Consider the following 13,511-nt stretch of genomic DNA (forward strand, 5'->3'; position numbering starts at 1 on the left):
CCACACCAAACTTAAAATATTGCTCGCCCTCGAGCAAGAAAGAAAAGAAGAGAAGAAGAAGAAGAAGAGAATATGGTAGAGAGGGAGAGAAGTAGGTTCGGCTATGTGGGAGAAGATTGGTTTGTGTTGTGTGAAAATGAAGAAGAATGGAAGGGTATTTATAGAGAGAAGGGAGGGTGCATGTTCGGCCATTTTGGGTGGGAATGGGTGGGAAATTGAATTTGAATTTTATGAAGGTAGGTGGGGTTTATGGGGAAGAGTGGGTTGATGTGAATGGTGAATGGGGTAATTGGGAAGATGAATTGAGGTGATTGGTGAGAAGTGTTGGGATTTGTGACATGGGAAAGAGTGAAATGAGATTAGGATTAGGAGAGTGTGATTTGGATTAAAAGGTAAGGTGGGAATATGGTAGGTGGGGATCCTGTGGGGTCCACAGATATTGAGGTGATCCTGTGGGGTCCACAGATCCTGAGGTGTCAAGGAATTCCATCCCTGCACCAAATAGGCATGTAAAATGCCTTCGTGCACCATTCTGGCGTTTAAACGCCCATGGGTGCACATTCTGGGCGTTCAACGCCCATGTAAAGCATGTTTCTGGCGTTGAACGCCAGTTTCATGCTTGTTACTGGCATTCAGCGCCAGTTTTTCTTCTCTGGGCACATTCCTGGCATTCAGCGCCAGGATGTTGCTTGTTTCTGGCGTTCAGCGCCAGAATGGTGCTCTGTTCTGGCGTTGAACGCCAGCCTGTGCGTCCTCCAGGGTGAAAAATTTTTTTCTTCTGTTTTTGACTCTGTTTTTAATTTTTTTGATTTTTTTCATGACTCCTCATGATCATGTACCTAATAAAACACAAAATAAAAATTAGATAATTAAAATTGGGTTGCTTCCCAACAAGCGCTTCTTTAGTGTCAATAGCTTGACAGTGGCTCTCATGGAGCCACAAGGTGATCAGGTCAATGTTGTATAGTTATCCACACCAAACTTAGAGTTTGGATATGGGATCTTAACACCAAACTTAGAGTTTGGTTGTGGCCTCACAACACCAAACTTAGAGTTTGACTGTGTGGGCTCTTCTTGACTCTGAACTGAGAGAAGCTCTTCATGCTTACTCTCTTTTGTCACAGAGGGATGGCCATGTGCCTTAAACACAAGGTAGTCCCCATTCAATTGAAGGACTAACTCACCTCTGTTGACATCTATCACAGCTCCTGCTGTGGCTAGGAAAGGTCTTCCAAGGATGATGCAATCATCCTCTTCCTTCCTAGTGTCTAAGATTATGAAATCAGCAGGGATGTAAAGGCCTTCAACCTTTACTAACACGTCCTCTACTATTCCATAAGCTTGTCTTAATGACTTATCTGCCAATTGTAATGAGAACAAGGCAGGTTGTACCTCAATGATCCCTAGCTTCTCCATTATAGAGAGTGGCATAAGATTTATCCCTGACCCCAGATCACATAGAGCTTTTTCAAAGCTCATGGTTCCTATGGTACAGGGTATTAAGAACTTGCCAGGATCTTGTTTCTTTTGAGGTAAAGTTTTCTGAATCCAGGTATCCAGTTCACTAATGAGCAAGGGAGGTTCACTTTCCCAAGTCTCATTACCAAACAACTTGGCATTCAGCTTCATGATAGCTCCTAAATATTGAGCAACTTGCTCTCCAGTTACATCTTCATCCTCTTCAGAGGATGAATAATCTTCAGAGCTCATGAATGGCAGAAGGAGATTTAATGGAATCTCTATGGTCTCTATATGAGCCTCAGATTCCTTTGGATCCTTAATAGAAAACTCCTTCTTGCTTGAGGGACGTCCCAGGAGGTCTTCCTCACTAGGATTTTCGTCCTCCTCCTCCCTTGTGCATTCGGTCACATTGATCACATCAATGGCCTTGCACTCTCCTTTTGGATTCTCTTCTGTATTGCTTGGGAGAATACTGGGAGGAGTTTCAATAACTTTCTTACTCAGCTAGCCCACTTGTGCCTCCAGATTTCTGATGGAGGATCTTGTTTCATTCATGAAACTGAAAGTGGCCTTTGACAGATCAGAGACTATATTAGCTAAATTAGAAGTGTTTTGTTCATAATTCTCTGTCTGTTGCTGAGAAGATGATGGATATGGCTTGCTATTGCTCAGCCTATTGCGTCCACCATTGTTAAAGCCTTGCTGAGGCTTTTGTTGATCCTTCCAGGAGAAATTTGGATGATTTCTCCATGATGGGTTATAGGTGTTTCCATATGGTTCACCCATGTAATTAACCTCTGCCATGGCAGGGTTCTCAGGATCATAAGCTTCTTCAGAAGCTGCCTCTCTAGTACTGTTGGATGCATGTTGCAATCCATTCAGATTTTGAGAGATCATGTTGACCTGTTGAGTCAACATTTTGTTCTGAGCCAATATGGCATTCAGAGCATCAATTTCAAGAACTCCTTTCTTCTGAGGTACCCCATTATTCACAGAATTCCTCTCAGAGGTATACATGAACTGGTTGTTTGCAACCATGTCAATGAGTTCTTGAGCCTCTTCAGGCGTTTTCTTCAGGTGAATAGATCCACCTGCAGAATGATCCAATGACATTTTCGAAAATTCAGAGAGACCATAATAGAATATATCTAATAGGGTCCATTCTGAAAACATGTCAGATGGACATCTTTTGGTCAATTGCTTGTATCTTTCCCAAGCTTCATAGAGGGATTCACCATCTTTTTGTTTGAAGGTTTGAACATCCACTCTCAGCTTGCTCAGCTTTTGAGGAGGAAAGAATTTATCTAAGAAGGCAGTGACCAGCTTATCCCAAGAGTCCAGGCTATCCTTAGGTTGTGAATCCAACCATATTCTAGCTCTGTCTCTTACAGCAAAAGGGAAAAACATGAGTCTGTAGACTTCAGGATCAACTCCATTCATCTTGACAGTCTCACAGATCTGCAAGAACTCAGTTAAAAACTGATAAGGATCTTCAGATGGAAGTCCATAAAACTTGCAGTTTTGTTGCATTAAAGCAACTAGTTGAGGCTTAAGCTCAAAGTTATTGGCTCCAATGGCAGGAATGGAGATGCTTCTTCCATCAAACTTGGACGTTGGCTTTGTGAAGTCACTAAGCATTCTCCTTGCATTATTATTATTATTTTTGGCTGCCATCTCCTTCTCTTGTTCGAAAATTTCTGAAAGGTTAATTATGGATTGTTGTAATTTAGCTTCTCTTAATTTTCTCTTCAGAGTCCTTTCAGGTTCTGGATCAATTTCAACAAGAGTGCCTTTTTCCCTGTTCCTGCTCATATGAAAGAGAAGAAAACAAGAAAAGAAAGAGGAATCCTCTATGTCACAGTATAGAGATTCCTTTATGTTAGTAGAAGAAGAAAAGGGTAGAAGAATCCAAACACAAGGGATATATGATGTTCGGATTTTTAGATGAAGAGAGGTGAAGAGAAGTGTTAGTAATTAATTAATTAAATAGAATAAGAGAAGAGAAGAGAAATTTCGAAAATAATTTTTGAAAAAGAGGTTAGTAATTTTCGAAAATTAAAGATAAGATGAAATTAAAATTAAAATTTAAAACAAAAAGAATTTTTTGAAAAAGAGATGAGATATTTTCGAAAATTAGAGAGGGAAAAGTAGTTAGGTGGTTTTGAAAAAGATAGGAAACAAACAAAAGTTAGTTAGTTGATTGAAAAAGATTTGAAATCAAATTTGAAAAAGATAAGAAGATAAGAAGTTTAGATAAGATATTTTGAAATCAAATTTTGAAAAAGATAAAATTTTTGAAAAAGATAAGATAAAAGATAAAAAGATTTTTAAGAAAAAGATATTTTTGAAAAAGATTTAATTTTTAAAGTTACTTAACTAACAAGAAACTAAAAGATAAGATTCTAGAACTTAAAGATTGAACCTTTCTTAACAAGAAAGTAACAAACTTCAAATTTTTGAACCAATCACATTAATTGTTAGCTAATTTTCGAAAATTTGATATAAAGATAAGAAAAAGATTTTGAAAAAGATTTTTGAAATTTTCGAAAAAAATAGAAAAAATTGAAAAAGATATAATTTTTGAAAAAGATTTTGAAAAGATAAGATTTTTAAAAATTGAAATTTTGACTTGACTTGTAAGAAACAACTAATTTTTAAAAATTTTTGACCAAGTCAACCCAAAATTTCGAAAATTTGGAGGAAAATAAGGAAAAGATATTTTTTTGATTTTTGAATTTTTAATGAAAAACACAAAAATGACCCAAAACATGAAAATTTTGGATCAAAACACAAGATGCATGCAAGAATGCTATGAATGTCAAGATAAACACCAAGAACACTTTGAAGATCATGATGAACATCAAGAACATAATTTTGAAAAAAATTTTGATGCAAAGAAAACATGCAAGACACCAAACTTAGAAATCTTTAATGCATGGAAAATATGAATGCAAAAGTGCACATGAAAAAAAACAAACAACACAAAACAAGAAATCATCAAGATCAAACAAGAAGACTTGTCAAGAACAACTTGAAGATCATGAAGAACACTATGAATGCATGAGATTTTCGAAAAATGCAAGAAAAATTTTAAAAGCATGCAATTGACACCAAACTTAAAAATTAACACAAGATTCAAACAAGAACCACAAAATATTTTTGATTTTTATGATTTTCTAATTTTTTTGTATTTTTATTTTAATTTTTTCGAAAAACATGGTTAGAAAAACGAAAAAGAAAAGAAAAATTTTGAAAAAGATTTTTAAAAAGAAAATTACCTAATCTGAGCAACAAGATGAACCGTCAGTTGTCCATACTCGAACAATCCACGGCAACGGCGCCAAAAACTTGGTGGACGAAATTGTGATCCTTATTCTTTAAGTTGCACTCCTTGTAAAATTATGGAATTTGAAATTGGCACGAGTGGACACAACTCCGTTCAACTAACCAGCAAGTGCACTGGGTCGTCCAAGTAATAAACCTTACGCGAGTAAGGGGTCGATCCCACAGAGATTGTTGGTATGAAGCAAGCTATGGTCACCTTGTAAATCTCAGTTAGGCGGATTAAAATTGGTTTATGGATTTCAAAGAATTAATAATAAAAAGAAAATAAAAGGGATAGAAGTACTTATGTAAATCAATAGTGGGAATTTCAGATAAGTGTGTGGAGATGCTGAGCTCCTCTTGAATCTCTACTTCACTACTCGCTCTTCCTTCAATCCTTCTTATTCCTTTCCATGGCAAGCTGTATGTAGGGCTTCACCATCAGCGGTGGCTACTTTCAATCCTCTCAGAAAAATGATCCTATGCGCTGTCACTGCACGGCTAATCGTCTGGAGGCATCACCCATGGTTGATGGCTACATCCCGTCCTCTCAGTGAAAACGTTCCTATGCTCTGTCACAGCACGGCTAATCATCTGTCGGTTCTCAATCAGGTTGGAATAGAATCCATTGATTCTTTTGCGTCTGTCACTAACGCCCAGCCTTCAGGAGTTTGAAGCTCGTCACAGTCATTCAATACCGGAATCCTACTCGGAATACCACAGACAAGGTGAGACTTTCCGGATTCCCAGGATCCTACTCGGAATACCACAGACAAGGTGAGACTTTCCGGATCCTCATGAATGCCTCCATCTATCTAGCTTATACCACGAAGATTCTGTTGGGGAATCTAAGAGATATGTGTCCGGCCTAAGGTAGAACGGAAGTGGTTGTCAATCACGCGCGTTCATAAGTGAGAATGATGATGAGTGTCACGGATCATCACATTCATCAAAGTTAAGTGTAACGTATATCTTGGAATAAGAATAAGAGAGAATGGAATGAAAAGTAATAGTGATTGTATTAAAACTTGAGGTACAGCAGAGCTCCACACCCTTAATCTATGGTGTGCAGAAACTCCACTGTTGAAAATACATAAGTAAAAGGTTCAGGCATGGCCGAATGGCCAGCCCTCATGTGGTCACAAGACCGAATGATCAAAGACTCTCTAATACAATAGTTAAATGTTCTATTTATAATAAACTAGCTCCTAGGGTTTACATGAGTAAGTAATTGATGCATAAATCCACTTCCGGGGCCCACTTGGTGTTTGTTTGGGCTGAGCTTGATTAATTCACGAGTTGAGGCTTCTCTTGGAGTTGAACTCCGAGTTATGACGTGTTTTGGGCGTTCAACTCCGGATCATGACGTTTTTCTGGCGTTTAACTCCAGACAGCAGCATGTACTTGACGTTCAACGCCAGGTTACGTCGTCAATTTCCGAATAAAGTATAAACTATTATATATTGCTGGAAAGCTCTGGATGTCTACTTTCCAACGCCGTTGAGAGCGCGCCATTTGGAGTTTTGTAGCTCCAGAAAATCCATTTCGAGTGCAGGAAGGTCAGATTCCAACAACATCAGCAGTCCTTTTGTCAGCCTTTTTCAGAGTTTTGCTCAAGTCCCTCAATTTCAGCCAGAAATTACCTGAAATCACAGAAAAACACACAAACTCATAGTAAAGTCCAGAAATGTGAATTTAACATGAAAACTAATGAAAACATCCCTAAAAGTAGCTCAAACTTACTAAAAACTACCTAAAAACAATGCCAAAAAGCGTATAAATTATCCGCTCATCACTCAGTTCGACAATCCTTGTGGGATTGACCCTCACTCACCTGAGGTATTACTTGGATGATCCGGTGCACTTGTCGGTTAAGTTGTACGAGTTCTAATTTTGAGCACCAAGTTTTTGGCACCGTTGTCGAGGATTGTTCGTGATTTACAACTACCGGTTGTCTTGTTGCTTAGATTAGGTATTTTTATTAGTTTTTTCATTTGTTTCTCTTTTTAATTTCGATTTCTATCTTATTTATTTTTCCTAATTTTTTATTTTTATCTTAATTATTTTTCTTTAATTACCTTTCTTTTAATTTTTGAATTTCTCATATTTATTTATTTTTCCTTATTTTTGAATTTTCTCTGCTTCAGTTATTTTCTTTCAGTTTTTGATTTTAAGTTTGGTGTCCCTTTAGGGTTTGGTTTCTTCTTTTTGAAAATTTTTGAATTTTTTTCTCTATTTTATTTTAATTTATTTTCGAAAATCTTTTTAGGTTATTTGTTCATCTTTGTTTTCGAATTTTTTTGGTTAATTGCTTACTTTATTTTATTTTCTTTCTTTCTTTTAGGATACCTCACAGGGAGTTTTTTATACTCTAACATAGAGACTCCCACTTTTTCTTTGTTTCTTGTTGTTTATGAGCAAGAACAGGGATAAAGAACTCCTTTTCGAGTTTGATTCTGAACCTGAAAGAACCTTGAGGCGGCATTTGTAATAAGCTAAAGCTTACAAAGCTAAAGAAAATCTTAAGGAATCCTTTGAGAAGGAAGTTGAAGAAACCACTATGGCAGCTAATGGAGGGAATCCGAACGCTGAAGAGCAAACAAGGAAGGTGCTTGGATCATACACTGCACCCTCACTTGACTTCTATGGGTGCAATATATCTGTACCTGCCATTGGTGCCAATAATTTCGAGCTTAAGCCTCAACTAGTCACTCTGGTGCAGCAAAATTGTCAGTTTTATGGACTCCCACAGGAAGACTCCAACAAATTCATATCTGAATTTCTGCAGATCTATGATACTGTTAAAACAAATGGAGTGAACCCTGAAGTTTACAAGCTCGTGCTTTTTTCTTTTACTGTAAGAGACAGAGCAACGTTGTGGCTAGATTCTCAGTCCAAGGAGAGTCTAGACACATGGGACAAGGTGGTCACTGGATTTTTGACCAAATTCTTTCCACACCAGAAGCTGAGTAAGCTGATAGTGGATGTCCAAACCTTCAGACAAAAATAGGGAGAGTCCCTCTATAAGGCATGGGAGAGATATAAGCAAATGATCAAGAGATTCTCCTTTGACATGGTTTCAGATTGAACCAGGCTGCAGATCTTTTATGATGGTCTTTCTGAGATGGCCAAGATGTCATTAGATCACTCTGCAGGTGGATCTTTACGCATGAAGAAGATGCCTGAGGAGGCAAATGAGCTTATTGAGATGGTTGCCAACAACCAATACATGTACACTTCCGAGAGAAACCATGTAAACACTAGGATCTCTCAAAAGAGAGGAGTCATGGAGGTGGACACGTTGAAGGCCATCTTGGCTCAAAACAAGCTCATGTCCCAACAGATAAGCATGATTTCTCAGCACTTGACCGTGATGCAGGTTTCAGCTGTCAGCGCTCAAGATGCATCATATAGCATGACTGGGAGCTACACTCAAGGGGACGTGTGTGACATTTCTCATCCCACCATAGAGAAAGTAAATTACATGGAAAATTCCTCTAGAAATTCCAATAATGATCCATATGTAAATACTTTCAATCAGGAATGGAAGAATCACCCTAACTTTGGGTGGAGGGAGCAGCAGAGGCCTCAACAGGGCTTCAACAATAATCCGGGTGGAACCAATCAAAATAGGTTCAACAACAGGCAGTTCCAACCCTCTCAGCAGCAGATGGAGACATCCAAACATAGCCTCTCTGACTTAGCCACAATAGTCTATGATCTTTCAAGGGCCACTCACAGTTTTATCAAGAGCCTCGGTCTTCAATTCAGAACTTGAAAATACAAGGGAGTCAGTTGAGCAGCAGGATACCCGAGAGACCTCCCAGCACTCTTCCAAGCAACACAGAGGTAAATTCAAGGGAGGAGTGCAAAGTCTTCACCATGGACAAGGAGGTCGTTCCTAAAGAGGAGAGTGTTACTGAGGATTTGAAGGAGAAAAGGGCTCAAGAAGAGACTGGGAGTGCAGTAGTACACGCCCCAGTAATGATGAAGGAGCCTGAAGTATAAAACATTCTGAACGTGCAAGAAGAGACCAAGGATGAGCAACTTGCTCAATTCTTGGCAGTCTTCAAGAAGTTACAAGTCAATAATCCTTTTGCTGAGGTATTAGAGAAGAAGCCTTCTTATATGGCCTGTCTAAAAAGCATACTCTATGAAAAGAAGACTGATGAGCGGATAATTTATACGCTTTTTGGCATTGTTTTTAGTATGTTTTTAGTATGTTTCAGTTAGTTTTTATTATATTTTTATTAGTTTTTAGTTAAAATTCACTTTTCTGGACTTTACTATGAGTTTGTGTGTTTTTCTGTAATTTCAGGTATTTTCTGGCTGAAATTGAGGGACCTGAGCAAAAATCTGATTCAGAGGCTGAAAAGGACTGCAGATGCTGTTGGATTCTGACCTCCCTGCACTCGAAATGGCTTTTTTGGAGCTACAGAAGCCCAATTGGTGCGCTCTCAATTGCGTTGGAAAGTAGACATCCTGGGCTTTCTAGCAATGTATAATAGTCCATATTTTGCCCGAGATTTGATGGCCCAAACCGGCGTTCCAAATCAGCTCAAAACTGCCTGGCGTTAAACGCCGGAACTGGCACAAGAATGGGAGTTAAACGCCCAAACTGGCACAAAAGCTGGCCTTTAACTCCAAGAAAAGTCTCTACACGAAAATGCTTCAATGCTCAGCCCAAGCACACACCAAGTGGGCCCGGAAGTGGATTTTTATGTCATTTACTCATCTTTGTAAACCCTAAGCTACTAGTTCTCTACAAATAGGACATTTTGCTATTGTATTTTCATCTTTCAATCTTTGGATCTTTTGATCACTTTAGATCTTAGGATCATCTTTGGACATCTAGTTCTTAGATCATTGGGGGCTGGCCTCACGGCCATGCCTAGACCTTGTTCTTATGTATTTTCAATGGTGGAGTTTCTACACACCATAGATTGAGGTGTGGAGCTCTGCTGTACCTCGAGTATTAATGCAATTACTATTGCTCTTCTATTCAATTCAACTTATTCTTGTTCTAAGATATTCATTCGCACCCAAGAACATGATGAACATTTTCACTGAGAGGACGGGATTGTAGCCACTGACAACGGTGATGCCCAACATACAGCTTGCCATGGAAAGGAGTAAGAAGGATTGGATGAAGATAGTAGGAAAGCAGAGAGACGGAAGGGACAAAGCATCTCCATATGCTTATCTGAAATTCTCACCAATGAATTACATAAGTATCTCTATCCTTATTTTATGTTTTATTCATAAATCATCTATAACCATTTGAATCTGCCTGACTGAGATTTACAAGGTGACCATAGCTTGCTTCATACCAACAATCTACGTGGGATCGACCCTTACTCGCGTAAGGTTTATTACTTGGACGACCCAGTGCACTTGCTGGTTAGTTGTGTGAAGTTATGAAATTATGTTTAGACCATGGTATTGAGCACCAAGTCTTTGGATCCATTACCGGGGACTGTTTGAGTTGTGAAAAGTAGAGATCACAATTTCGTGCACCAAGTTTTTGGCGCCCTTGTCGGGGATTGTTATGAGTTTGGACAACTGACGGTTCATCTTGTTGCTTAGATTAGGTATTTTTCAGAATTCTTAAGAATGAATTCTAGTGTTTCAAGGTGATGTTCTTATCATCACCAAAGCTGATTGATTCTCATCAATTTAGCTCTTGAATGTAATGTCCTGCTGAAGCTTGGCTAGCCATGTCTAATTCCTTTAGACTAAAGCTTTAGACTAACATTGCATGATTCCTGGAATTCTCATTAAGAATTTTGATATCTTTATTTTCTTTTCCACTTAATTTTCGAAAAAAATCCAAAAAAAATTACAAAATCATAAAACCAAAAATATTGTATGTTTCTTGTTGAGTCTAGTGTCTCATTTTAAGTTTGGTGTCAATTGCATATTTCTGTTCTTCTTGCATTTTTTGAATTCATTCATGTGTCTTCATTGATCTTCAAGTTGTTCTTGATGATTTCCTTACTCTGATCTGTAAATTCGCTTGTCTTGAGTGTTTTGTTGTTTCTCATATGCATTCTCATTTTGTTAGTGTCAATAGTATACAAACTGTTAAGTTTGGTGTCTTACATGCATTGTTTATTTGATCTTAGTCTCATTATTAAAAATCCAAAAAAAAAATTTTAATTTGTGTCTTTTCAAGTCAATAATACAGGGAATTGAAGATTCAGAACATTCAGCAGAGGAATTACACAAAAAAGGCTGGGCGTTCAAAACGCCCAGTGAGGAAGAAAAACTGGCGTTTAAACACCAGCCAGGGTGCCTGGCTGGGCGTTTAACGCCCAAAAGGCTAGCAATTTGGGCGTTAAACGCCAGAATGTATACCATTCTGGGCGTTTAACGCCAGGATGGCACAAGGGGAAAGATTTTGTTTTTAATGCCAATTTTTTTTTAGTTTTCAACATTTTTCAAAATCAAATCTTTTTCAAATCATATCTTTTCAATCATATATTTTCAAAATCAATTTCCTTCTTTTTCAAAGATACTTGCTAACAATTAATGATTTGATTCAACAATTCAAGTATGTTGCCTTTTCTGTTGAGAAAGGTTTAATGTCTGAATCATATCTTTTCTTGTTAGCCAAGTCATTAATTTTCAAAATCAAATCTTTTTAAATTGTTTTTCAAATCATATCTTCTCAATCACATCTTTTTAAAACCAAAATTGTCAATCATATCTTCTTAATCACATATTTTTCAAAATAGTTTTCAATCATATCTTTTTTATTTCTAATTTCAAAATCTTTTCCAAAAATCACTTGATTTCTTTTCCACTCTTAGTTTTCGACAATCAATTAGTATTTTTCAAAATGTTTTTAAAATCTTTTTAATTTATTTTCGAAAATTTCTTCCCTCTTCTCACATCCTCCTATTTATGGACTAACACTACCCCTCAATGCACAATCCGAACTCTATCTTTCCTTGATAAGTTCAAATTTTCTATCTCTTCCTTCTATTTTTCTTTTTCTCTGACACTTCAAGGAGTCTCTATACTGTGACATAGAGGAATCCATATTTTCTTGTTCTCTTCTCTTTCATATGAGCGGGAACAAAGACAAAAGCATTCTTGTTGAGGCTGACCCTGAACCTGAAAGGACCTTGAAGCGAAAGCTAAGAGAAGCTAAAGCACAACTCTCTGTAGAGGACCAAACAGAAATCTTCAAAGAAGAAGAACCCATGGCAGCCGAAAATAACAACAATGCCAACAATGCAAGGAAGGTGCTGGGTGACTTTACTGCACCTACTCCCGACTTCTATGGGAGAAGCATCTCTATCCCTGCCATTGGAGCAAACAACTTTGAGCTTAAGCCTCAATTAGTTTCTCTAATACAACAGAATTGCAAGTTCCATGGACTTCCATTGGAAGATCCTCATCAGTTTTTAGCTGAATTCTTACAAATGTGTGACACTATCAAGACCAATGGAGTTGACCCTGAGGTCTACAGACTTATGCTATTCCCTTTTGCTGTAAGAGACAGAGCTAGGATATGGTTGGACTCACAACCTAAAGAAAGCTTGAACTCTTGGGAAAAGCTAGTCAATGCCTTCTTGGCAAAGTTCTTTCCACCTCAAAAATTGAGTAAGCTTAGAGTGGATGTCCAAACCTTCAGACAGAAGGAAGGTGAATCCCTCTATGAAGCTTGGGAAAGATACAAACAATTGATCAAAAAGTGTCCCTCTGACATGCTTTCTGAATGGAGCATCATAGGTATTTTCTATGATGGTCTATCTGAACTGTCCAAGATGTCATTGGATAGCTCTGCTGGAGGATCTCTTCATCTGAAGAAGACGCCTGCAAAAGCTCAAGAGCTCATTGAAATGGTTACAAATAACCAATTCATGTACACTTCTGAAAGGAATCCTGTGAACAATGGGACGAATAGAAGAAAGGAGTTCTTGAGATTGATACTCTGAATGCCATATTGGCTCAGAATAAAATATTGACTCAGCAAGTCAATTTGATTTCTCAAAGTCTGTCTGGAATGCAAAATGCACCAGGCAGTACTAAGGATGCTTCATCTGAAGAAGAAGCTTATGATCCTGATAATCCTTCAATGGAAGAGGTGAATTACATAGGAGAACCCTATGGAAACACCTATAATTCTTCATGGAGAAATAATCCAAATCTCTCATGGAAGGATCAACAGAGACCTCAACAAGGTTTCAACAACAATAATGGTGGAAGAAACAGATTTAGCAATGGCAAGCCTTTTCCATCATCTTCTCAGCAACAGACAGAGAATTCTAAGCAGAGCCACTCTGACTTAGCAACCATGGTCTCTGATATAATCAAAACCACTCAAAGTTTCATAACTGAAACAAGGTCCTCCATTAGGGATTTGGAGGCACAAGTGGGACAGCTGAGTAAGAAAGTTACTGAACTCCCTCTTAGTACTCTCCCAAGCAATACAGAAGAAAATCCAAAAGGAGATTGCAAGGTCATCAACATGGCCGAATTTGGAGAGGAGGAAAAGGCAGTGATTGCCACTGAGGAAGACCTCAATGGACGTCCATTGCCCTCCAATAAGTTCCCTAATGAGGAACCATGGGAATCTGAGGCTCATAATGAGACCATAGAGATTCCATTGGATTTACTTTTGCCATTCATGAGCTCTGATGAGTATTCTTCCTCTGAAGAGGACGAATATGTCACTGAGGAGCAAGTTTCCAAGTACCTTCGAGCAATCATGAAGC

At 38.1% G+C, this 13,511-nt stretch overlaps 2 non-coding genes across 2 annotated transcripts; one reads left to right on the forward strand and one right to left on the reverse strand.

Annotated features, from left to right (window-relative positions):
• Positions 1–2,632: 2,632 nt before the first annotated feature.
• LOC112704561 (small nucleolar RNA R71) lies at positions 2,633–2,736 on the forward strand. Its single transcript, XR_003155180.1, has one exon. It is a non-coding gene; the product is annotated as a small nucleolar RNA R71 (small nucleolar RNA).
• A 9,662-nt stretch (positions 2,737–12,398) lies between these two features.
• On the reverse strand, positions 12,399–12,506 carry LOC112704268 (small nucleolar RNA R71). Its single transcript, XR_003154903.1, has one exon. It is a non-coding gene; the product is annotated as a small nucleolar RNA R71 (small nucleolar RNA).
• Between the last annotated feature and the right edge of the window lie 1,005 nt (positions 12,507–13,511).

The sequence above is a fragment of the Arachis hypogaea genome, chromosome 7 (genome assembly GCF_003086295.3).
Source record: "Arachis hypogaea cultivar Tifrunner chromosome 7, arahy.Tifrunner.gnm2.J5K5, whole genome shotgun sequence".
Lineage (NCBI taxonomy): Eukaryota > Viridiplantae > Streptophyta > Magnoliopsida > Fabales > Fabaceae > Arachis > Arachis hypogaea.